Raw genomic sequence first — 24,979 nt, 5'->3', positions numbered from 1 at the left:
ATATTATGTATATATAATGTAATATATAATATATTTAGATAGAATTTTTGTTATTTATATATACTATATATACATATATACTTATATATAGACATATGTATATACTAATATATATATACTGGGAAATGTTGAGAGAATATTATTCTCAAACATATGCAACTGATTTTGAAAATAATATTCTCTCAGCATTCCCTGGTATGATATTTTATTATAAATTTGTTAAACATTGAAGAAAGACTAACTGAATGTTTAAAACTTCAGCATAGTGATGGAACTGCCCACTTCCCTGCCAGCATCTGTTCCAGTCTCTCTGTAGAGTGCCTTCCTGTACTGCAGAGGCTGGAAGGCTAAATATTTCATTTCCCAGAAAACCTTGCACCTGGAGATTCCCATGTGGTTTAGTTTCTGCCAATCAGGAGCACCTGCAGGAGACTTAAATTTGGAAATATAACATCCATTTGCTAGTACAGACCTATCAGGTGGGGTGGGCTCAGGAGGCTGCGGTCCTGGTGGCAGCTTTTTGTCCCTGGGTTATGGCTGTTGTAGTGTGATGCTTGGCACAACTTCTTGGTTACAGCAGTGGTAAGATGTTCCTTAGCAGGGCAATTCTGTGGCTGTGTTTTGGAAGTCATTCCTGCTCCTCAGGCCCTTTCAACAATTTTTTAAGAACCTAACTCCTAGCACTAAATCCATTCCTAGATAAAGTGGTGCTAGAAAGGTTTCTGTTATTCACAGTTGAGTACTGACTGATTCAATTCCTCCCACCTCTGACTTTTAGCATGTTTTCTCTAGCCTTATAAATTTTAAGATTTGGGGTGATTTTAGAGTAAATAGTCATTTTTTCTCAAATAGGAGTCATACACTAAAATAACAGAAATTTCTCTTTTTTCTGGATCTACTCAAGATAGGAAAAAATTACCTTCCCTCTGAAGCACATAACAAAATTCCAGAATATTGAAGGCCTTGGAGTTGAATTTTATAAATGCCTTTTCTTTTCTTCTTCCTTTACCTTAAACCTGTTATTTGTGTGTTTGTAAGAGACAATTTATCTAAAATGTAAAGCATTAGCACTTGTGGCTGGAAATAAACTAATTTCCTAAGACCTGCTGTAGGTTAGTAAAGATAAACGGAAGACTTTCATTCTTCATTAAGTTGTCTACATTAACTTACTGAGGAGGTAGAGTAAAATATTTTAACTGCCTTAACGAGCTTAGAAATCGTTGTGTGGCCACTTGAAGTAACTGAGAAAAATATTATTTAGCATATTATTATGGAATTTTGACAGGTTAGTAACTATCAAACGTAAAGAAATGTTTACATTGTTAATAATTCTACATGTACAAAACTATTTACGTCTATTCTTTTTTTAAAAAATTTTGAATGACTGAACTCAAATATGCAGAATAACCATGAGAAACCTAACTATTATGATGCCATTTAGTATTGCATTATTGTTAGACTCAGACATTTTTATTTTCTTAAAGCCAAAAATAACAAAAAATTCTATCTAAATTTATTTAAATATTAAGGATTTTAACATCAAATCAATTGAAAATTGGCCTCCAGCTCCATTATTACAATTCAATACATTGATTGTTTAAAAAATGTTAGCATTCCCTTTAAATATGGCACTGTTTACTTTGAGGAATAAGTATTTGCAGCCTTATTGTGACTTCCCCATAAGTGCTTTCCTTGCAGCACCTAAGACATTGCTTTATATAGACTAAAAACTGAGTTGTCTTAAAATATATATTAAATAATGAGCTGATTATGGATGATAGCTTATAAGCAGTTCAATTTTAGTTTTTCAGTTGCAAATTTTCTTTTCAAATCTCTAAGATTACTTTATATACAGAGGTATGTAATCAAAGGTAAGAAATCTTTATAACCTGCAGGGTAATGTGAGTCATGCAGATGCCTCACTTCTTCCTTCTGTGTTGTCCTCAATGATCAGGAGTTTTCTATTTTGTATATGAATGTTTCTATGCTGTACTCTTGGGCTCAAGTGATCCTCCCACCTCAGCATCTTAGCATCCTGAGTAGCTGGGATGAGAGGTGTATGCTAACATGACTGGTTAAACTTTGTTTGTTTTATTTTTTGCAGGGATGAGGTCTTGCTATGTTGTCCAGGCTAGTGTAGAACTCCTGGCCTCAAGTGATCCTCCTGTCTCAGCCTTCCAAGGTGCTGAGATTACAGGCATGGGCCACTGTGCCCTGCAAGATACTTAATATTAACTTACACACATTATGTTGTTTAAGCATGGCTTATATGCTATGCTACATGAAACATTTAATCAAGCTCAAGTATTCCTCTATTATCAAACCTGTGAATGTGTCCAGTTTTTTTCCTGCTATGAATAGTGGTGAAAAGTCTTAATTTTGGGGTTAATTTTTGTTAATTTTCCTCAAAGTGAAATTAACAAGTCAGTGGGCATGAACCATTTTATTCATTATTCTTTTATCAATTATTATTTATTTCTTAATTTATGTCAGAAATCGTGTTCACTGCTGGGCATATGGTGGTGATTACTAAAAAATAAAAAAAAGCTTTTGCCCTTAATTTTGTAGGTCTTGTCACACATGCCAGGTTGCTCTCCAGAGAGTGAACGATTTACAAAACGCTCAACCATTCTCATTCCCTCCAACTTTACCAGCATTGGTTATAACATTTTATTTCCTTTTTTCTAGTTTAATAACTATGTCATGGCACCTGAAAATTATTTTGATTAGCAATTGTTTAGTTGCAAGTAAAGTGTGCATTTCTTCAAAAATCATCAATTTATTCATCTTTTCTCTTTTGTTTTGATAGGATAATTGGTAAATTATTTTCCCTTTTATTAAATAGGAATTTCTCTTTTTTCTCTAGTTTCTTAGAATTCTACTTTGGGTTTTAAATAGTAATCAGACATAGTAGAAGAATAAAGTTTGACAATTCTAATAAATACCCTTCTTGGAATAGGAAATAGAATGAATTTAAAGACATTAAAGCAGTCATAACAAAGTTGGCTTAAATAATTAAAAATCTCCATGAGTACAGATAGAATTTTTGCTTATCCATGAATATATAACACTGATTTTTCAACAAACATAGCTAGAAGAAATAGAACATAATAAGGTAATTAATGAATCCTTTAGGAAACAAAGCTACATTAAACACATTTTTATTTACTTAAGAAGAAAACAAAAAAGAAAAAACCTCAAAGCAAAAGTGATCTTTATCAAATCATCATTGAATAGACTTCTTCAGGAGCTTACAGAGACATTTTGAATGAAAAAAGCCTCTTGGTCTGATAGTAACTTAAGCAGTATCCTGATTCATTAACAACAATGCCACAGCTGCAGCACTAACATAACCACCAAGCAACTTTAGATTGTTGGTTCAGCTGAGACAGCTCAGCTTGTAAATCAGATCTACCCTGGCTGGCTTTGACTGAGTCAGCGCCTCTCCTTCCTAGAGCTTCAGAGGCTTTCCTAGGAGTCTTTGCTATCAGAGTCATGGGCCCTTTGGCTTCCTCTCAGGAACTCTCCGCTGGTAGGTTTTGTTTTGTATTCTAAGGGAAAAGATAGAATATGGAAATTCTTTGGAGGGTGGGGGGTGCAAAACACCACACAAAAATAAGCAACAACAAAACTCACAAAACTTGGCCCATAACAGAAGTTCTTTTTTTTGTTTTAATTTTGGAAACCTGCAAAATGGCATTTGAGTTATTTCTTTTCTCCCTCAAGAGTTTCTCTTTCTGCTAACTTGTAGATTTCCTCACCCAATCTCTCTCCAGGGCCCAAACACATACACAGACACAGACACACACACACACTCACACCCACACACACCCACAGTTGATGTGTTGATGTGATGGTACTGAAACTGATACAATCTTTAAAAATAAATTCCTAGAACTTAATGAAATTACTGTTATTTGATCATTGGTTAATCCAAGACAAAGTCAAAAGTCTATTTTCCTTCAACAGGAAACTTCGTAAATGTATAAATTCTGCAAACGGGAAAGTGACTGAGGCAGGTCTTAATTGATTAGACGTTTCTTTAGCCAAGGTTGAGAGGACATGCTTGGGAAAAAACGCAAATCACAGGAGCACCTGTGACCTATGCTTTTTCCAAAGGAGATTTTGGGAACTGCAATATGTAAAGGGAAAGGAGCAAGCAGGAGGGGAAAAAAAGAAGGGAATTTAGGCAGTGAGGTTCTCATTAGCTTCAGTACATCTACATTTTACATGTATAAAGAGAGAGTAGAGGAAAAGTTAATTATGCGTTGTCATGCTCAGTAAATCTATATTTAACTTTTTAAAAATTTCAATAGGTTTATGGGGGACAGGTGGTGTTTGGTTACATGAATAAGTTCTTTTTTTTTTTTTTTTTTTTGAAACAGAGTCTCACTCTGTAGCCCCTGCTGGAGTGCAGTGGAGCGATGTTGGTGATCTGCCTCCCAGGTAAAGCAATTCTCGTGCCTCAGCCTCCTGAATAGCTGGGACTACAGGCCTGCACCACCACACCCAGCTAGGTTTTGTATTTTTAGTAGAGATGGGATATTGCCATGGTGGCCAGGCTGGTCTCAAACTCCTGACCTCAAGTGATCCACCCACCTTGGCCTCCCAACGTGCTGGGATTACAGGCATGAACCACTGTGCCTGGCCCATGAATAAGTTCCTTAGTAGTGATTTCTGAGATTTTGGTGGACCCACCACCTGAGCAGTGCACACTGTACTTAATGTGTAGTCTTTTATCCCTCACCCCCTCCTACCCTTTCTCCTGAGTCCCCAAAGTCCAGTGTATCATTCTTATGCCTTTACATCTTCATATCTTAGCTCCCGCTTATGAGTGAGAACATAATGATGTTTGGTTTTTCACTCCTAAGTTACTTCACTTAGAATAATGGCCTCCAATTCCATCCAGGTTGCTGCAAATACTATTATTTCATTCCTTTTTATGGCTGAGTAATATTACATAATATATATACCACATTTTCTTTGTCCAGTCATTGATTGATGGGCATTTGGGCTGGTTCTGTATTCTTGCAATTGTGAATTGTGCTGCTATAAACATGTGTGTGTAAGTATCTTTATCCTGTAATGACTTCTTTTCCTCTGGGTGGATACCCAGTAGTGGGATTGCTGGATCAAATGGTAGATCTACTTTTAGTTCTTTAAGGAATATCCACACTGTTTTCCACAGTGGTTGTACTAGTTTACATTCCCACCAACAGCGTGAAAGTGTTCCCATTTCACCACATCCATGCCAACATCTATTATTTTTTGATTATGCCCATTCTTGTAGGAGTAAGGTGGTATTGCATTGTGGTTTTACTTTGCATTTCCCTGATAATTACTGATGTTGAGCATTTTTTCATGTTTGTTGGCCATTTGTATATCTTCTTTTGAGAATTGTCTATTCATGTCCTTAGCCTACTTTTTGATGAAATTGTTTTTTTTTTTTTTCTTGCTGATTTGAGTTCTTTGTAGATTTTGGATATTAGCCTATTCTTGGAAGTATAGCTTGAGACGGTTTTCTCCCAATCTATGGGTTGTCTGTTTGCTCTGCTGATTTATTTCTTTTGCTGTGCAGAAACTTTTTAGTTTAAGTAAGTCCCATCTATTTATCTTTATTTTTGTTGCATTTGCTTTTGGGTTCTTGGTCATGAAGTCTTTGCCTAAGCCAATATCTAGAAGAGTTTTTCTGATGTCATCTTCTAGAATTTTTATGGTTTCAGGTCTTAGATTTAAGTCTTTGATCAATCTTTAGTTGATTTTTGTATAAGGTGATAGATGAGGATCCAGTTTCATTCTTCTACATGTGGCTTGCCAATTATCCCAGCACCATTTGTTGAAGAGGGTGTCATTTCTCCACTTTATGTTTTTGTTTGCTTTGTTGAAAATCAGTTGGCTATAAGTATTTGGCTTTATTTCTGGGTTTTCTATTTTGTTCCATTGGTCTATATGCCTATTTTTATACCAGTATCATGCCGTTTTGACGATTATGGCCTTATAGTATAGTTTGAAGCCGGGTAATGTGGTGCCTCCAGATTTGTTCTTTTTGCTTAGTCTTGCTTTGGCTATGTGGGTTCCTTTTTGGTTCCACATGCATTTTAGGGTTGTTTTTTCCAGTTCTTTGAATAATGATGATGGCATTTTGATGGGAATTGCATTTAATTTGTAAATTGCTTTTGGCAGTATGGTCATTTTCACAATATTGCTTCTACCCATCCATGATCATGGGATGTGTTCCCATTTGTTTGTGTTGTCTGTGATTCCTTTCAGCAGTGTTTTGTAGTTTTCTTTGTAGAGCTATTTCACCTCCTTGGTTAGGTATATTCCTAACTATTTTATTTTTTTGCAGCGATTGTAAAAGGAGTTGAGTTCTTGATTTGATTCTCAGCTTGGTCACCGAGTTGGATCAGGCTGATTTTATTGATTTGGGCCCACCAAGTAGGGACTCTGCATTTAATGTTGCAGCTCAGAGAGTTAAAAAAGGTTCTAATAATTTATTTGCTTGGTTAGCTGAAATATGGATTAAAAGATGGCCCACTATGAGGGAGCTGGAAATGCCTGATCTCCCTTGGTTTAATGTAGAGGAAAGGATCCAAAGGCTTAGGGAGATTGGGATGGTGGAGTGGATTATTCACTTTATACCTACTCATCCCAGCCGAGAGGGTCCAGAATATATATCCCTGAACAATGGCTTGCAAAATAGATTCATGAGGGCAGCATCTGCATCTTTGAAGAGCCCTGTAATTGCTGTATGTCAGATCTAACAGTGGGAACTGCAGTCACTCAACTACAAAATTTACATACAATGGGAATCATCAAATCCTGATGTGGCAGGGGCCAAGTGGCAGCATTCAACTGTCAAAGGCAAGGTGGGTGTAGCTACCATAATGGACAGCAGAGGTAAAGCAGCAATCAGAATAGTCTGACTCATGTAGAGCTCTGGCATTGGCTAATTAATCATGGTGTTCCTAGAAGTGAAATTGATAGGAAGCCTACTGCATTTCTACTTAAATTATACAAACAGAAAACTTCTAGGTCGAATGGACAAAAGACTAGTTTGAGTTATAAAAACAGAGAATCATGGCCCCTCAATCAACTTCCAGACTTGAGCCAGTTTACAGACCAAGAACCCTTTAAATAAAGAGGAGGGTGTGTCCCCTTGAGGAAAGACCCCGCTACATTACTGACAATTTATACAGTGAATCTTTCTCCCATACTTCCTCAAGGGGACTTCCAGCCTTTTACCATGGTAACTGTGCATTGGGGAAAGGGAAATGATCAGGTATTTTGGAGACTACTGGACACAGGCTCTGCTGACATTGATTCCAGGGGATCCAAAACATCATCGTGGTCCTCCAGTTAAAGTAGGGGCTTATGGAGGTCAGGTAATTAATAGAGTTTGAGCTCAGGTGTGACTTACAGGGGTCCAGTGGATCATTTACCCAGTGCCAGAATGCATAATTGGCATAGACATACTTAGCAGCTGGCAGAACCCCCACTTTGGCTCCTTGACTAGTATGGTGAGGGCTATTATGGTGGGAAAGGCCAAATGGAAGCCTTTAGAGCTACCTCTACCTAGACAAATAGTAAATCCAAAACAATATCACATCCCTGGAGAGATTGCGGAGATTAGTACCACCATCAAGGACTTGAAAGATGCAGGGGTGGTGAAACCCATCACATCCCCATTCAACTATCCCATTTGGCCTATGCAGAAGACAAATGGATCTTGGAGAATGACAGTGGATTATTGTAAGCTTAACCAAGTAGTGACTCCAATTGGAGCTGCTGTACCAGATGTGGTTTCACTGCTTGAGCAAATTAACACATCTCCTGGTACCTGGTATGCAGCCACTGACTTGGCATAGGCCTTTTTCTCCATTCCTTTCCATAAGGCCCACCAGAAACAATTTGTCTTCAGCTGGAAAGGCCAGCAATAAACCTTTACTCTCCTACCTCAGGGGTATATTAACTCTCTGGCTTTGTGTCACAATTTTATTCAGAGAGAACGTAATTGCTTTTCACTTCTGCAAGATATCCCATTGGTCCGTTACATTGACAACATTATGCTGATTGGATCCAGTGAGTAAGAAGTAGCAAACACAATGGACTTATTGGTGAGACATTTGTGTGCCAGAGGATAGGAAATAAATCTGACTAAAATTCGGGGACTTTCTACCTCAGTAAAATTTCTAGGGGTCCAGTGATGTGGGGCTTGTCGAGATATTCCTTCTAAGGTAAAGGATAAGTTGCTGCATTTGGCCCTTCCTACAACCAATAAAGAGACACAATGCCTAGTGGGCCTATTTGGATTTTGGAGACAACACATTCATCATTTGGGTGTGTTACGCTGGCCTATTTATTGAGTGACCTGAAAGGCTGCCAGTTTTGAGTGGGGTCCAGAACAGGAGAAGGCTTTGCAACAGGTCCAGGCTGCTCTGCCACTTGGGCTGTAGGACCCAGCAGATCCAATGGTGCTCAAGGTGTCAGTGGCAGATAGGGATGCTGTTTGGAGCATTTGGCAGGCTCTCATAGGTGAATCACAGCAGAGGCCTCTAGGATTTTGGAGCAAGTCTCTACCGTCTTCTGCAGATAACTACTCTCCTTTTGAGAGACAGCTCTTGGCCTGTTACTGGGCTTTGGTGGAAACTGAACGTTTGACTATGGGTCATCAAGTCACCATGCTACCTGAACTGCCTATCATGAACTGGGTGCTTTCTTACCCATCTAGCCATAAAGTGAGTCATGCACAGCAGCATTCCATCATCAAGTGGAAGTGGTAGACGTGTGATCTGGCTCGAGCAGGTCCAGAAGGCACAAGTAAGTTACATGAGGAAGTGGCTCAAATGGCCATGGTCTCCACTCCTGCCACCCTGCGTTCTCTCCCCCACCCTTCACCAATGGCCTTATGGGGAGTTCCCTATGATCAGTTGACAGAGGAAGAGAAGACTAGGGCCTGGTTCGCAAATGGTTCTGCACAATATACAGGCACCACCCAAAAGTGGAGAGCTGCAGCACCGCAGCCCCTTTCTAGGACATCCCTGAAGGACAGCAGTGAAGGGAAATCTTCCCAGTGGGCAGAACTTCGAGCAGTGCACCTGGTTGTGCACTTTGCATGGAAAGAGAAATGGCCAGATGTGTGATTATATACTGATTAATGGGCTGTAGCCAATGGTTTGGCTGGATGATCAGGGACTTGGAAGAAGTGTGATTGGAAAATTGGTGACAAAGAAGTTTGGAGAAGAGATATGTGGATGGACCTCTCTGAGTGGTCAAAAACTGAAGATATTTGTGTCTCATGTGAGTGCTCACCAATGGGTGACCTCAGCAGAGGAGGAGTTTAATAATCAAGTGGATAGGATGACCCGTTCTATGGACACCACTCAGCCTCTTTACCCAGCCACCCCTGTCATCGCCCAATGGGCTCATGAATAAAGTGGCCATGGTGGCAGAGAGGGAGGTTACTCATGGGCTCAGCAACATAGACTTCCACTCACCAAGGCTGACCTGGCTATAGCCACTGCTGAATGCCCAATTTGCTAGTAGTAGAGACCAACACTGAGCCCTCGGTGTAGCACCATTTCTTGGGGTGATCAGCCAGCTACCTGGTGGCAAGTTGATTATATTGGACCTCTTCCATTATGGAAAGGGCAGAGACTTCTCCTCACTGGAATAGACACTTACTCTGGATATGGGTTTGCCTATCCTGCACGCAATGTTTCTGCCAAGACTACCATCCTGGATTCATGGAATGCCTTATCTGCCATCATAGTATTCCACACAGCATTGCCTCTGACCAAGTCACTCACTTTACAGCTAAAGGCCGGGCATGGTGGCTCACACCTGTAATCCCAGCACTTTGTGAGGCCGAGGCAGGCGGATCACGAGGTCAGGAGATCGAGACCATCCTGGCCAACATGGTGAAACCCCATCTCTACTAAAAATACAAAAATTAGCTGGGTGTGGTGACGCGTGCCTGTAATCCCAGCAACTTGAGAGGCTGAGGCAGGAGAATCACTTGACCAAGGGAGTTGGAGGTTGCAGTTAGCCGAGATTGCGCCACAGCACTCCAGTCTGGTGGCAGAGTGAGACTCTGTCTCAAAAAAAAAAAAATAAATAAATAAATAAATAAAAGTGCAGCAGTGGGTTCTTGCTCATGGTATTCACTGGTCTTACCATGTTCCCCATCATCCTGAAGCAGCTGGATTGATAGAATGGTGGAATGGCCTTTTGAAGTCACAATTACAACCCCAACTGGGTGACAATACTTTGCAGGGCTGGGGCAAAGTTCTCCAGAAGGCCATGTATGTTCTGAATCAGCGTTCAATATATGGTACTGTTTCTCCCATAGTCAGGATTCACTGATCCATGAATCAAGGGTGGAAATGGAAGTGGCACCATTCACTATCACCCCTAGTGATCCACTAGTAAAATTTTTGCTTCCTGTTCCCATGACATTATGTTCTGCTGGCCTAGAGGTCTTAGTTTCAGAGGGAGGAACACTGCCACCAGGAGACACAACAATGATTCCATTAAACTGGAAATTAAGATTGCCACCTGGACACTTTGGGCTCCTTCTACCTTTAAGTCAACAGGCTAAGAAGGGATTTACAATGTTGGCTGGGGTGATTGACCCAGGCTATCAAGACAAAATCAGTCTAGTACTCCACAATGGAGGTAAGGAAGAGTACACATGAAATACAGGAGATCCATAGGGCATCTCTTAGTATTACCATGCCCTATGATTAAGGTTAATGGAAAACTACAACAGCTCAATCCAGGCAGGACTATGAATGGTTCGGACCCTTCAGGAATGAAGTTTTGGGTCACTCCACCAAGCAAAAAAAAAAACAAACAAAAAAAAACCATGACCTGCTGAGGTGCTTGCTGGAGGCAAAGGGAATACAGAATGGGTAATAGAAGAAGGTAGTCATCAATACCAGATATGACCAGGTGACCAGCTGCAGAAATGAGGACTATAACTGTCATGAGTATTTCCTCCCTCTTTTGTTAAAAACATTTGTGCATGTATACACTTGTACTAAGAAAATATCTTCATTTTATTTCCTTTTCCTTTATCATGTGACATAAGATTTATTGACTTCATATCAGCATTTAAGTATTGTTAGCTTTTTAAAATAGTATTTGGGTTGGGGATTGATGCATTTCCAGTTTTATGAAGGATAGTTGTATTATGTCAGGTGTAATTATGACCTCATTATTGTCTTTATTTGAAGATTATGTATGATCTCAGGAGATGCGTATGGGTTCAAGTTGACAAGGGGTGGACTTGTGATAGTTAATAACTGAGTGTCAACTTGATTGGATTGAGGGATACAAAGTATTAATCCTGGGCATATATGTGAGGGTGTTGCCAAAAGAGGTTAACATTTGAGTCAGTGGGCTGAAGAAGGCAGATCCGCCCTTAATCTGGTGGGCACAATCTAATCAGCTTCAAGCAAATGTAAAGTAGGCAGAAAATTGTGAAAAAGGCAAGATGTGCTTAGCCTCCCAGCCTACATCTTTCTTCCATGCTGGATGCTTCTTGCCCTTGAACATCAGACTTCAAGTTCTCCAGTTTTGGGACTCAGACTGGCTCTCCTTGCTCCTCAGCTTGATATATATATATAGAGAGAGTGCCAATGATTTGCTCTCAGATATAGATATATATTATATGTTATATATATCATATATATATTATATATTATATATATCATAGTTATATATATTATATATATCATATATATCATATATATGATATATATATATCCTATTAGTTTTGTCCCTCTAAGAGAATCCTGACTAATACAACATTACTAGAACAAGGGGGGTTGTAAAGTAATGAATCGGTTCCTTTGCTCTGTTTACTCATTCAATATTTCAGATGCATTTATTTAGTGATGACTGCTGGGCCCATACTGCTAGGATTTGTGAGAAATACAAAATATGTGATATCTCTCTCTCTGTTACAGTCAAGTTGAGGAACACAAGACAGAAATCCATGGAATAACTTCAGAAAGATTCCAAGGCAAATACCTGATAGTCAAGAATGGGAAGAATTCTTAAGTGTGGTAGGAATTCAAAGTAAGAGAAAGGTGAAGAGGAACATAGGTTATCTGGGCCTGGCAAGACTTCTTCAGGGAGACTTCCAGGGAATAAAGAACTCTAAGCAGCGAAGCTGTGTCAGGCATTGTACTCACTGTTAAACACATATTAGGAACTGGATTAGAAAAGATAATAAATGTGTAGGCTTGTCCAAAGGTCTAGTATGACCTTTAGTTAGTACGCTGATGTTTCCATTTGCTGTACAGTACCCTAGAGACTTTAACTGATTCCATGATGCTTCCCTAGGTGGCTAATGTATGACCTTATGAGTGTTTAGGTATCTTCAGATACTGCCTCACTGAATTCTTCTTGATTACGTAATTAATCTCCTTATACTTGTCAGTAACTTTTTTGGGTGGAGGTAAAAGAAAGGCAAAAAATGTTTATTGTATCAGGGCTTGTGCTAGAATTTCCAGAATGTGTAGAAAATAATACTGTAACCAAGAAACCACAACGGTCCTCTTGACACACCCAGTATTCATGATTCTCACTGAAAGGAGATTGTTTTTTCTAGTCCTAGCTATCAAGGAGATAAATTATATGGCCTAGTCATTTAACTGTTGCATAAAGGACCAACTCACATAACATAATAAAACAATGTAATAAATCAAGGAGAGTTTTAGGGCTGTGTTTTGCATTGAAGAATGAATATGAATAAGTTTAAGCAAGGTTCTTCTCCACTAGACTTTTAAAAAATGAATAATAGAACTTCCTTGTAGTTCGTCATGAATACAAATTATATACAAATGTCAGAAGTGGAGAAAAGCAAGTATGTAATTCAAGTTTTAGTATTACTTTTTAAAGTATATGACTTGTCAGGATAGGACAGACCAAAATATTGAGTTACCAGTTCCATAAAATGATAATACTATAGTTGTTTTCTGATGTGCAAAATACCAGTAGATACTTAAAGAAAGAGGAAAAAGATAATGATACCGCTAGGTCTTTAAAAGTAAAATGGACTCATTTCCCAAGATTAGGAGGAGTCAGATAAGAAGGCAAAGTTCGTTGCGTGCTGTAAGCTTTCCATATTTCAGCCCTAAGATATTTTATTCTTAGCCCATATACAAAAATGCGCTGTCATTTATGATCTTCAACAGTATAGGAATGGAATGGAAACAATGTAATTAGGGATCTCTGTGTTACTTGTAAGTCATTGGTATGCTAGCCAATGATTTGCTCTCAGCTGGGAATAAAATTCTTGGAACTGAAATCCGTACATCACTCCTCCTCTATTTCCACTTTCAGGGTTGTGTCATTCTCAATTCTTCCTATCTTTATCAGAGAACACTCTAAACCCTGAAGCATCTGATAGTTTAGTGAGGCTTATTAAAATGTCTAGACCCACCTAAAAAAGCCAAAGTATTGCATAAGTTGGCAGTTTATATGCTTTCTTCTACCCTTCTCAGTTTTTCATGCATATAAATATACCTTCCAGATTGCAAGTCTTCTGGGGGCAGAGACTGTATTTCTTTTTACTTACTTCCCTCCTTCTTGCCATCAGTGTGGCACTTGCTCCTTTTATCCTTCTCCACAATGCCCTCCCTAATTCAGAAGATGCAGATTATTCTTAATATTCACTGCAAAACTCTTGGGGAATTAAATTGACAATTTCTCTAACTATAGAAAGAAAAAATCTGTACCAACAAATTTGCTGGTACATCTGCACTCTTTGGTTCATTCATTGTGAATTTGCATTTTGTGAACTTTTTTTTTCCCCCACAGGGGAAGACAAACTACAAATGAAAGGGTAAAGCTGAGGAATATTAGGGCTCATAGCTGTAGGCTACCCCTAAACCTTTGTGGGAAGGATTTTGCAGGCAAGTCAGGTAGAATCCTAAGGGAACAATTTCAGGGCAGAGAAAGGCAAAATGAATCCCATTCAGGTGAACAGAGAAATATTTATTCATTAACACACAAGTTAGGGGGAAGAGGAAATAGAAGAGGCTAGAGACCTCTGAAGAAAGGAAATAGTTATAGTTTTCTAGAAAGATATATTGTAGGAGAATCTGAAGTTGAAAGTACCAGCCGAGGGCATTGTATTGCTTCCTCTTGAGGAAAAGAGGCCTAAGGTTCAATTCATTTGTTTTGGACTAATCACAAAAAGGCTCCCAGAGCAACCCTGTGATTTTAAATATGAAGAAAACAAGTCCATGGAAGGAAAATTGAGCTACAGTATGTGGCCACTGGTGTCCTAAGTAACATTAAATTACAAATCAATGAGTGACTTGAAAGGAGATTAAAATTTGTGTTTGTTAGTCTATTTTTAAGCCTTTCTAAGGCTAGGAAATAAGGTTATATAAAGTTTAGCTAGCTTTTTGTAAGATAATCTAAAAGCACCTTTTCCACTTTCTGTTCTCAGAATTGGCAGTGAAAAATTGTTCTGATCACAGTTTCTTGAAGTATAATTACTTTGTCAAAAGAAAATATAATTAGAACTATTTTAAAATGTGCTTTAATTGTATTTAAAGATTTGATAATTTGTTCATGTATAAAACATTCTGTTAATTTAGCAACAAGCAGCAGTAGTGAAGTCAGGAAATGATCTGACAGTTTTTCTCTTTCCTGTTTTAAAAATACCATATATTCTACCCTTTTGTCTATTCAAAGAGACATAGTCAGTTTCAGCAGTGGATTGAATTAAATGCTTGACACAGCTTTATGAGCATCAGCTCCATTTATTTCCTCTGTCCCACTGCATTTTTTCACACATCTCATACCATAACTGCGGCAGAATAACAACAATAGGTCCAATACACCCCTTCAGATCCCTTCATTCATAAACTTAATTAGCATAAATCTGTTTCGTCTTTCTCATCCTTGCCCTGAAAACTCTGGAAATTCCCTCCTTTCTTCTACGATTCTTATTTATCACTTAAAAAATGTCTTCTATCTGGCAGCAGTTTGATAGTTTGAACTCCCCCATGAAAGGTAAGTTCGTGTCATTGCCAACATGCAGATTTGGATCAATAAATCAAAGCTTTTTGGAATAAAATATTTCTTAGAAGTGAAAGGGGCTCCTTATTCACAATCCATAAAACTACATAAAATACTGGGTTTCAAAAAAACTTGGAGATACCAAGTTTTAGAATTGGGTAGAAAACAAATGTAAAGAGTTAATTATTCTTGGTTCATATCATCTAAGATTAGAATTGTTAGCACCAAAAGAAATAGATGACTTTCTCCTCTTTTTCTATTGAGTGTGCTCTTCCTAGTCCCCACCTTTGTCCTCTCTGGGACTTTGGCAATAGATGAGGGCTGGATCTAAGAACGTGTGCTCTTTGGGAGAGACTTACAGGACTGGTAAGGAGTGGAGGCACTGAAGTAAGATGCCTGGACCTTGAATCTCAGTTCACTTACAGTTTATTTAGCCTCACCAAACTTCACTTTCTCTAACATATAACGTAAGAGTAATGATAGTACCTACCTTTTTTGGTTGTTGTGAAGCATTTTGTAGTAGTCCATTCTCACACTGCTAATAAAGACATACCTGAAACTGGGTAATTTATAAAGGAAAAAGGTTTAATTGACTCACAGTTCAGCACGGCTGGAGAGGTCTTAGGAAACTTACAATCATGGTGAAAGGGGAAGCAAACATGTCCTTCTTCATTTAGTAGCAGGAAAAAGAAATGTCAAGCAAAAAAGGAAAAAGCCCCTTATAAAACCATCAGATCTCATGAGAACTCATTGTCACAAGAACAGCATGAGGCCCTGCTGGGTCCCCAGTACACATGAGAATTATGGGAACTACAATTCAAGATGAGATTTAGGCAGGGACACAGCCAAACCATATCACATTTAGAGTTTCTAGTTATTACTGTTACCATGAGCGATTAAACACTGCCTAGCCAAATGTTTCAAACATATGAGGAACTAAGATGGATCCTCTGGGACTGGAATATTTTCTCCTAGAATTCAACTTCTGATTAATTGATAATGACGCTTAGTTAAAATCACATAAATTTCTAGTTAATTTTATTCTCCTCTCTCCCTTCAACCACTTTCTAATTGGAATAAATTCTGCAATGGTCATTTTCTAATTTCACACTTGAAGTGAAAATATGTATATGAATCATTTAGATAAAATACAATTTTCTTATTACTGAATTTTGTTGTGTGATCTGAATTACTAGTTGAGGTCAGAGTATCTGGAAGACCACAAAAATATATGTGAAGAATATAAATTTCAATCTCTCATTCTAAGTCTTTTTATCACCATGGTCTGATATTGATTTGCAGAAGTGGAATGGATGGAAAAAAGAATGACAGTCCATTTAGATAATTAAAATAATCGAGCAGAAGAAAGAAATTCAATGTTGGCTTCAGTTGCGATACAGTAATGAATTCTCATTGTTTAGCATGAAATTGACAAAGAACAGGATGTTCTTCCTATAGTGTTTTATTTCATCTTAAACATTGGCATTTAAGTCATTTATTGACCATACTTCTCATATTCTTCAGGTTTAAAAAAATTTAAATTGCAAAATAGATTCAGTTTTGTACCAAATTATAATGACACCAAGTACATTTATGAATAACTTAAAGTATTTGTTTTATCTTATTGAATAATGGTAGATCTTTGAAAGTCTGAATTATTTTCATCTGATTTCTAAATATGAATATTCTAACCAGGTAACATTGTAGAAACTGCACTTTAGTTTCTTAAGGGGGCATGATACCCTCACCTGGCATTGAAAGCAGACTCCTTAGAAATAAATGAAAATGCTTCCCTATGTGACTATGTAAGCTTCCAAATGATGCAGACCATTGGATTGGTTATGGGGATGACCTTGAATAGGAAAAACTAAAAATGAATACTTAGATATAATCCTTTTTGGAATAAAGAATATTCATAGAAGTAGGTTTGACTCAACACCTTTAGCTTTGGCTAAAGTGACAGTGTTTGGCCAAAGTGACAGAAAGTATGCAAACTGGAATTATAAATGGTTTTTAAAAAACCACAAAAGCAAAGGATAACTTCATGTTTGACCATTCTGACTATTGACAGAGCTCTCATGATTGACTGGGATTGTCAGTTTTATGGGACTAGCTAAATATTCATTGTTGACTGAGGGGAAGCAGTACATTGGTAAACAATCCAGGATCAAAAAGTTAATAATTTTGACTTGGTTTGAATTCCCGGAGGGAACATGGAACTGTTTTTCTTTATTTGAATCTGCAGCCTTAAGCTGAAGAAATGCAGCCTGCTGCAGTATATGTGTTATTAAATGCTATATCTTGCCTCAGACCACAATGTGACTATCATTTAAAGCTAACTATATGCTACATCTCATTGGGAAAATAACTTGTATAAGTCCTTAAGCAATCTCTAAAGGCAGTGGGTTGTGTATAAACCATGTGTCTTGCTAGTTGGGTTGAACAGAAGCAATATTTACTATATCTTTTTTTTCTTTTTCTTTTTCGGTCAAAACCTAAGGGCAGACAATTTTTAAAAATGTTTTTCTTCTCTAACAGCAACTGCTCAATGAAATGAAAAGTCATTTTCATAGTAGTTCAGAATTATAGTATTTATTTCAAATTTAGCAAACATTTATTGGGGTCCTACACTATACCAAGCACATTTTTAAGTACCTGGGGCTATAAAAGTGAATATGGCTCAGTCCAGTCTTAAAGGAGTTAAGAATATATGGGTGACATGGACTTCTAAAAACAAAACAAAAACAAACATGCTAAGCATAAGGTGGTTTACTAGACTAAAGTAAACAATAAAGATGGAGGCTTGACTTAGTTGAGATAGATTTTTCTGCAGGCAGAGAAAGAGGAAAGGGGATTCCTATTCTTGAGGTATACAATGTGCCAAGGTATAGAGGTGTGACAGTTCATACCGCCAATAGGAAACAATGTGTAGTCCAACATGTAGCAAATTATAACATAGCCTGTTCACCACTTTTGATACAATCCAAGGGCTTGGTCTTGGTCATCTTCATTGACTGCTTCCTACCTTTTCTTTTATGAGTCCTATAGTTTGTCGCCTATATAACCCCCTATATATTTAAAGGATGTAGAACTATAATCACTGAATGCTGGATTAGAAATTGATCTATGGTGTCACTCAGTTTTTTTGCTGGGATGCACCATTTGAGTTTATAAATGTTACAGCATTCATTAAACACCTTGGAATTGAAGCTGCTAGTCAAAAAACTTCACTGAAGGATTGATTATGAAGCTGGGCTAAAGATTAAATCAGAGCCTTACTTTGGAGCACTGGCTGAAAAGCAGTGTAAGATTTCTGGCAGATAGCTTCAGCATGGAGGTTGAGCTTTTTTTATCTGTGTACCTTCCAAATATTGTGGTTCTTAGATCACAAACATAACCTATATCGTACCTATCAGAGAGCACGTGTTCAACAAATATTTGTGAAAAGTATGAAGGGATATAGGAGAACACAGCATCTCCACTGGATCAGATAAAGCCACGAATCTCTGCTGAGACTGTTTACATTTTACAATGGAGATAAATGTCATGATCCTGAGTCCCTGTTCCAGAATAATAAAATATCCTCCCAGGCAGAATATGAAATCCAACACTAAATTCTGATCTAGGGTGTGGAGTAGAGAGAGTTAACAATTGAGAGAGAAAAGTTTTTAAGGAGTTGTTAGAAGTAGCTTGTGGTATAGTCCAATAATTGTTGATTATGAAAGTCACCAGCTTTTAGTTCCTGCTTGTGATTTTAATTAGTTTTCATGAATGTAAATCATGTGGTCCTCTACTTACCTGCTCAAGTTCATTATTCACTAGGTTATCTGCAGCTGGTTGTTTCAGGATTAACTGTCATGCTTAGAAAGAAGAGCTCTTGTTATTCCCAAAGCCTTAAGCAAGGATGATTTGGGGAATAAAAGTTAGTCCACTCAGAGCATGTGGCTTCAGTGCTTGGCTTGTATGTGGGGACTCCATAGGTGATGTGAGAGAAGACACATAGATGCTAAGTGGGCATAGACCCTGGATTTCATATGCAAAATAAACCCCAGAAATGCTTTACTAATATTTGATTTATTAGTAGGTCAATGAGTACTTATTGGTTATAATTATGATTAAATTGGACTTTATTTTAAAAATTTAGGGGAGAGATGTAGGGTTTGAATTCAGTGTAACATATTGTGAGATTAGGTCCTGTTGTACTTTTGAATCACCTAGAGAGCTTTGAAAAATCCTAAATCCAGACCTCAACCTGGATCAGATTATAACTTCTAGGATTTCTGGTTTAGCAAGTCTGGTCTAGCAAGGCTGGGTCTCTCTCATAATTTTTTGTTTAAAATTATATATGTCTTAAAGAAAAGTTGTAAGAACTTAAGTATACCTGCTACCTCCTTTCATCCATTTTTAAAGTTTTGTCACATTTGCTTTACCATTTTCTCTTTTTATGTATCTTGATTTTTTTTTTCTGAAATGTTTGAAAGTAGATTGCGTACAATATGCCTCTTTACCTAATGATTATTCAGTGTATATTTCCTAAGAATTAGAATATTCTTTTACATAGCCAAATTACAATGATCAAATTCAGGAAAATTAACAAACATAGTTTTTAAATTAGTATACTTTATTCTTTCTTATTATGGCAAAAAGTATTGTATCAATATACAATACCTTAATCTGCAAACCAACTTCTAATTTTGTCAACTGACCCAATAAGTGTCTGTGATGTTTAATTTATGCATCAGCTTGACTGGGCCAGGGAGTGCCCAGATATTTGTTCAAACATTCTGAGTATTTCTATTATAGTGTTTTGGGATGAGATTAACATTTAAATCAGGAGACTTAGTACAGCAGATTGCCTTCCATAATGTGGGTGACACCATCCAATCAACTGAAGGCCTGAATAGATGAAAAAGGCTGTTAACCCTCCCTCCCAGGTAAGAGATAATTCATCGTGCCTGATGGTCTCTGAAATGGAATATTGACTTTTTCCTGCCATTAGATTAGAACTGAAACATTGGTTCTTCCTGGATCTTGAGTCTGCTGGCCTTCAGACTAGAGCTACACTATTGGCTCTCCTAGTTCTGCAGCTTGGTGACTACTCGTAATCTGCAGATCTTGGGACGTGCCAGCCTCCATTATTTCTATACAGGAACAGATTTATTATAAAGGATTGCCTACTGGTTCTTCTCTGGAGAACACTGACTGTACATATTCCTCCACAGGTTGTTGTTGTTGTTGTTGTTTCCTCCCCCCCCAGCACAGGATCCAGTCCAGGATTGTAGGCTGCGTTTAGATCCGTATGTCTTTAGTCTTCTTTAAACTGGAACAGTTCCTCAGCCTTTCTTTGTCTTTCACATCACTGACATTTTTTTTGAAGAACGCAGGACAGTTATTTTACAGAATGTCTTTCTACTTGGCTATCTCTGATATTTCTTTATGATTACATTCAGGTTATATATTTTTGGTGGAATACTTCATATGAGCTGTAATTTTTTCTCCTATCCAGAAGCACATTTTATTGGTGACATTAATTTTGATCTCTTGATTAAGTTGTTGCCAATCTTCCCACTGTACTGTTATTCCCATATTTTGTTTTGGAGCTAAGAAGTAATTTGTGGGAAGATACTTTAAAATTTTTGTTCTTTTTAAAGTTTTCACCACTAGAATTAGCACCCACTGATGATTCTTGCCTAAGTCAATTTTTACAAGGATGGTTGTAAAATAGTGATTTTTCTAACTCGGCTTTCCTTTCTTTATTAATTGACATTCTACTATAAGAAAGTTTCTTACTTTCCCATTTATTTGGCTATTTATTATCAATAAAGATCCAGAGATTCTTATTCAACTCAATGAGTTATAATGTATCACTCTTCATATTTATTTTGATAATGAAATTATTCTAGATTTGACCAGTGAGAGTCCCTTCAAGTTGGCTGCTATATCTTCTTGTTATTCTCTTATAATTTTTAGCACTTATTTTTATTCTGGAACATGAAGATGTTTCTGATTCATTTCATACCTTCCATGTCCAAGCCCTAGGATTTAACCATTTCTCCAAGGACCCGTGGTTCCTTTTAGTGGGGAAAGATACTTGGAAACCAAGGTCTGGGTGATACTGTATTTTATTAATAAAGTCAGTCATTAGAGTGAGCATAGTAATGTATGATTATGGGAGCAGATATTGTGAAAACTAGAAATTTGGAATAAAGTTGCTCATCAATTACTTAAACCAAAAAGGATGAACACATTTAATTAAGAAAATACACAGTTAAATTTATGATAGTTGATTTTCAGTTTTTTAAAAAAGCATTATTAGAGTCAAGAAAAAGGAAACAATATTTTATAATCTATTATTATTATTTTTTAACCAGTAAACAGTGTTGTTTTTGTTACAAAAAACTGCCACAGCCCCATGCTTCTGCAAAATGAATGACACTGTGTGGGTCTAAATCAGTTGCAAAATGACCAAATCGTGGCAGTGACAAAATAGACTTGACATATAACTACATTGCAGATACGTATCTGAGAAATAGGGTATTGATGCAATTGATGAGTTTAAGAAACAACAGTTGATTCAGAATGGAAGACATGAACGATGAGCAGGTCAGATCTGTGCTGTGGCTGAATCCTGAGGAAGTAGCAAAATATTACACTCCAAAGAGCAGGAAGAAACTTAAGAGAGATAACCACTGAAAAGTGAAATGTGGAAATCAAAAGCTCTGTCTAGAAAAATGTAAAAAATGGTGAATTAAAACATATAAAAAACAAAAGTAAGTTGCTCGACTAAGTCTGAAAACAATGTGTTGTTGTGAGAACGCATACCTAAGTAGCCTCACAATACTAGGAATGAAGTTATTAATAAGTCTAACACATTTTCTTTGAGATACAGAAAACTTATTTATAAAACTTATATTAACATATATAGTAATGAAATTTGTTAAGCCATATTGCCCCTAATGGCAGGATGTGGGATGGTGGTGGGTGTTACAGGCAGAGGGTTGGTGAATGATGTCACTTGCAAAGATTCAGGGGCTTTACCATGTGGAAGAAGGTATTTTCAGTTTTGATGCTAAACAGGAAGTAACATTTCTGGCAAGAAGAGTAAAAATACTATGATATTGTCAAAATATGAAGAATACTGAGGTTGATCATAGCAGAGAGAACAAAGACCCAACATACTGAGGTTACTTGGAGAAAGGAAGGTCACTGACTCATTCAGACTTTTCGTTTAGCAAGTAGAGGATGAAGTCAGTGTCTCACAGAACATGATGGAGGAAAACAAAGTAAGAATCAATGGTTAATACCTAGTGCTTAATGATTTTACTGTAAGCAGTGCATGAGTGACAATGAAACATTTTGTGCAATATGCTAGAAATATCAAAATAGGACTTACATAGGGTACACATGATCACCAGACCTGAAAGAAGAGGACTATAGAACTGAGCAGAGAATACAATATTTTCGTGATGACTGTGACTGAGAGGCCTCCTCAATTCCTTAGTGAACAGAAACTGGAAGTTGCCAGCAGAACTTTGTATGTCCTGTTTGCACTTATAGATAAGAAAGTGTGTTTAATTATTAATATACAAGGGGGTTGAAGAGTTTGGTTGATGGATTTCACCCTGGAAACCACAACTGTCACCTATGGGAAGCTGTTTGGTACAGGCAGACTTTCACTCAGTGATAACTTTGTTCAGGTGACTAATTACAGGATTTTCCTAACATTATAAAAGCCTAGAGATGGGCTTTTTGCATGACAAGAATAATCAGACCTGGAGATGAACTCATATTATGTGTGCAATGCTGATTAGAGCATAGGCACTTGTTTAACAGTTTGTGCTGAATGACTGTTATGATCACATGGGAGTTTTCACATTTCTTCCTGCTGTGGACTCAATTGTGTCCCCATCCCCACACCCCCATCCAGTTAATGTATTGAAGCCCTGACCCTCAGTGTGATGGCATGTGGAGATGGGAACTTTGGGAGGTAATTAGGGTTAGATGAGGCCTTGGAGGGTAGGGCCCTTATGATGGCATTAGTGGCTTTATGAGAAGAGGAAGAAAGAGAGCTCTCTGTCTGTCATGTGAGGACAGAGTGAGAAGGTGGCCATTTGCAAGTGAACAAGAGGGCCTCACCAGGAAGCTCATAAGTTGGCACCTTGATTTTCCAATCCCTGGAACTATACATGTCTGTTGTTTAAGCCACCCAATCTATGATATTTTGTCGTAGCAGCCCTAGCAAATTAATTCATGCTCTCCAGGGCGCATGCCACTTTAAAAGGCAGCATTGTGTAAGACTTAAGGGCACAGACTCTGCCACCTACCATCTGTATAATCATAAGCAAGTTCCCCATTTTCCTCATCTGTAAAATGGGGGTAAAAATAATTTCTACTTCTACCATGTAGGATTATTGTGAGGCTAAAATATGTTAATGCATATAAATTGCTTAGAAAATGTCTGGTATGTGGAAAGGACACATCATACGTTAACCCTTGTTGTTTGTTGAGGAAGTTACAAAGGTATGGTCTTCGGCTTTGAACTAGGTGGACACAGAGTATCACAGTAATAGATGTAAACTAATCAAACGTGTGAAAAGATGTATAATCCTTATGAGTAATTTATTAGTACTCAAGGGGTGATAACTTTTTCCAGTGATGGAATGCTGGGGCCCTTATCCAGAGCATTGATTTTTCTGGTATTGAGGGACCTACCAATTTCAACTTTATCAAAAAATGCTTGGGATCATGAATTCAGAGAGGAAGAGAGTATTTCAGGCCATCCAAAAGTGAGGCTTGATGAGTTCATTTCCACTACCCACGTAACTATATATGCTCCTTTGCTCCTTTGGGTCACACGCAGAGTAAGCCTCACCTGGAAAGTGCTGGGTAAACAGTACCACCTTAAGGTCTCAGGAATTACTCAGGTTTCATTTTTTCCTTTCATGTTTATGTTGACTCTGCCTTCTATTTATAGTCTTTCTCCTGAGATGTTAGAATGCAATCGGTTAATTTCAGTTTAGTAGACTTCAATTACATAGTCTTTTCCTTTGGAGGATAATTATTTCTCTGTGTTTGAGTCTGGGGTATTTTAAGACTCTTCAGTTACACGTTTGTGGATGTTCTCCTTAGAATTTTTCTAACCACTGGCAAAGGACAGCCAGAGTCTTTTGTGGAAGGGATCCTGGGCCTGAGCAAATATTCTATAAAAAAGCATGGTTGTTCATCTTAATCCCAGAAGTCTGTTTCCTGTCCAACATTTTCCAGGAATTTTAAAGGATGACATGAAGAAAGCAGAGGCAGTTGGAGAGAAAGAAGATAAATGATAAATAGATGGCTGTAGAGAACACATCATGGCTGTGAGTGAGGTACAACTCCTAAAGGAATTGCACGAAAAGAAAAAAAGATACTGTCTCCCAACTCTATTATTTTTCAACGTGGGGTAACTTTCCACATAGTTCCATTTACAAGAAAATAAATTCCTTTATTCTTCTGGGAAAACAGGGAAGTATATATCCTTTGTCCCCAAATAATTTTAGATGCTACCTTGTGGAAAGCAAACAAACAAAAACCCCAACAAAATTATTGTGTGAATTTTACTGGCTAACTCTTGACTGCAACCTTATTTCCAAGTTTTCAGGAGCTGCTTCACTGTTTTCTCATGAATGGTTTACAAGGACTGTGGGATAAAGGTGATAAAGAGACTCTTGGGGACCAGGAGATGGGGATTCCTGTTCGAGTGGCTACCCGAAGTGCGTTTGGAAGGTCATCAAGACCCGAGAACCTTTATCGTTCTTTTGGTCGACAAAGAAGCCTTCCCCTGGGAGAGGGGGAGTGATAAGCTGCTTATGGTGTGACCTGTGAGGTGCTAAAAGGACTGTCAGATAGTATCTTCCTCATTGGCTTGCCACGGAGCTGGCAGTCTTCACCATTAGAATGC

General features: G+C 37.8%; 1 long non-coding RNA gene across 3 annotated transcripts in view; it reads left to right on the top strand.

Moving 5' to 3' along the window:
• The window catches only part of LOC112134302 (uncharacterized), an 85,918-nt gene extending 61,257 nt beyond the window's left edge, over positions 1 to 24,661 (top strand). For all 3 annotated transcript variants that reach the window (XR_010140891.1, XR_010140890.1, XR_008527141.1), the window contains one exon: positions 24,307 to 24,661. This is a non-coding gene — a long non-coding RNA (uncharacterized LOC112134302). The remainder of the gene's footprint in view (positions 1 to 24,306) is intronic.
• The last annotated feature ends 318 nt before the right edge of the window (positions 24,662 to 24,979 follow it).

This window comes from Pongo abelii, chromosome 6 (assembly GCF_028885655.2).
Source record: "Pongo abelii isolate AG06213 chromosome 6, NHGRI_mPonAbe1-v2.0_pri, whole genome shotgun sequence".
Classification (NCBI taxonomy): Eukaryota; Metazoa; Chordata; class Mammalia; order Primates; family Hominidae; genus Pongo; species Pongo abelii.
Note: the sequence above shows the minus strand (reverse complement) of the source record. Positions and strands in the feature narration are given on the sequence as shown.